The following is a 2,259-nucleotide window of genomic DNA, read 5'->3' as shown; positions in this document are numbered from 1 at the left end:
AATTTCTCTCTCTGTGTGTGTGTGTAGTGTATTTCTTATGGGACTTTAAACTTAACACTAACAAATTGCTGTGTGTTGCAGTGTATGCCAATTTTTTATGAACTGTTACAACTATCCCCACCCCAAGCAGCCATTACATAGCTAACTCTTTTAGCATGTGGGTTTGAAGTTAGCATTAATGTCTAGCATCGAATTAAACTAGAGAAATGGCTACTTAAGATTATGTAAGTCAAAAATGTTTATCTACATTACAATGAATGCTATAGGCAAAAAATTATCTTGATAAAAAAAATTACTTTCTTATATGAAAATCACTTTTTTGGTGATAAAATTCACATGGGAGTGTATGATATGGATGACATCACCCTAGGTTGTTTCTGATTGGTCAAACTGACAGTGTTACAACTAACCCCATGTTACAACACTCCCCGTCTCCCCCTATAATTTGGAATGCATTTGCACAATTTGCATAACATATTTCCTATTGTGTAGAAGCCATTTTTACTATTTATATAAAGGAATAATAAAACAATAAATATGTATATACAAACAAGCAAACGGGCTATATAAAATGAGCAATTATGGCATATTCATTATATGCTTAAAACATTAATAATATTTATAATATTATTTATAATATTTATAACAATCTATTAGATTCAATACCTGGATAATATTGATGAGTTTGTTGTTTCTCTTTGAGGGAATATTACTAATATAAACACGTTTTTAAAACAAAAGTTTCGTTTTCATGCATTCACATTTATAAGTGAAAGTGTTAAAAAATAGGTTACCTTATCACAACAGTATTCCAAACAAAAAAGTATTCCAAGTAAAAAAAAAAACATTCTCCCTGAAAATATTTGAGTGCATGCAGTTAAAGCAAAACAGTGTGCTTCACGTGTAATATTTCATGGAACTACAGGTGCATGAGATCTCGCACATGCGCCTTGTCATCAGTGCAGTCTGCAGTAGCGAGCGTCCTGCGCGTGCCCACCAGACTCAAGCAGCGAGGCGTCACAACAAAGCTGGTAAGCAATACACAGGTATAGCCAATTTAATGCAGAGACCAAAGGGCATACCTAATCAAAATCATGTGGCGTAAAATGGCTCGCCGAAGCTTCGCGATGTCAGTCTTGTTTATGTTGTCTGAGAGTTAGCACTGAGACTAACCATGTGTGCATTTTTATTATTTTGCATGTAATTACGCCGTAAAACCCCCCAGCGCTATACAGGCGCACTAACTAAATGGATGTCGACGCACTTTAGCGTGCAGTGTGTGTCTCTGTCTGTGACCTTCTCGTCTGCGCTTAGCGACAGTGCCAAACGGGGTTTGTCTAATTTAAGGGCTGTCAGACACCCGCAACATGTGCGCCCTGACTGTACAATAGACATGTTTGCACGATTATACCGGCTTTAAACAGTTGAATCTATTCGATGATAACATGGTCTTATGTTGTGTAAGTGCGTAATTTTTTGGGCACATGCATAAATCTAAACAGGCCTGACATTATAAACAGCCGCTGCATGGTAAATCGATTCCTCGCATATGTACAGCGGGAATGCGGCAGTTATGGGTGCATTAGCCTACGTTATTTCTTGAGCATCGCAGACAATGACTCTGCCTGGTTCTGTTGCTATTGTGTTGATAAGTTGCCAGTTTACTGCATTAGGACGCCCCGCGACCCTAAGAGGCGTCTGTAAAATGAGATTATTTATTATTATTAGCTTAGGTAAGTTTATCTGACCCCACCCACACCTCCACATGCAGTGTTACAGGTGGACTCCAAATGAACCCCAGGAACTCACTTTCTTTTGTGCTTAATCTTCAAATGTTTATTCCAGTGTGGTTGTAACACCAATTGAAAACATGGATGTTTTACCTGTCATTTTAGATCCATTAATCAAGACGTCTACCTCATAATGACAGTGGACTTTTAGTAATTTCACCCTAGCTATTTCATTTGGTTAAACTGATATTGTTAAACTCAACCATTTTACAACAATCATCAGTTTTCCAAATGTAAATGTACCAAATGTGTACAAATTTAAATGCATTTCTTTTGTATGAATATGTATGAATATGTTTGCATTATTGATCATTTTATGTTGAAGGTTATGTTATGTTGAAGGGCAGAGTGAAATGTTCTTGGGAGACGTATGTGTGTATATTTATATATATACATAATAAATATACACAGTACACATATATTATGTAAAACAAAAACTTTGCGATTAATTAATGAATTAATTATTCGT

At 36.0% G+C, this 2,259-nt stretch overlaps 1 protein-coding gene across 1 annotated transcript in view; it reads left to right on the top strand.

Annotated features, from left to right (window-relative positions):
• Positions 1-937: 937 nt before the first annotated feature.
• LOC107556481 (PR domain zinc finger protein 2-like) overlaps positions 938-2,259 on the top strand; it is a 10,500-nt gene continuing 9,178 nt past the window's right edge. The window contains exon 1 of the mRNA XM_016239610.1: positions 938-1,031. The gene's annotated coding sequence lies outside the window, so the exon portion shown is untranslated. The remainder of the gene's footprint in view (positions 1,032-2,259) is intronic.

Source organism: Sinocyclocheilus grahami, unplaced genomic scaffold (assembly GCF_001515645.1).
Source record: "Sinocyclocheilus grahami isolate Dianchi unplaced genomic scaffold, SAMN03320097.WGS_v1.1 scaffold570.1, whole genome shotgun sequence".
In the NCBI taxonomy this organism is placed as follows: domain Eukaryota; kingdom Metazoa; phylum Chordata; class Actinopteri; order Cypriniformes; family Cyprinidae; genus Sinocyclocheilus; species Sinocyclocheilus grahami.
The sequence above is the reverse complement of the archived record's forward strand: the minus strand, read 5'-3'. Positions and strand labels throughout refer to the sequence as shown.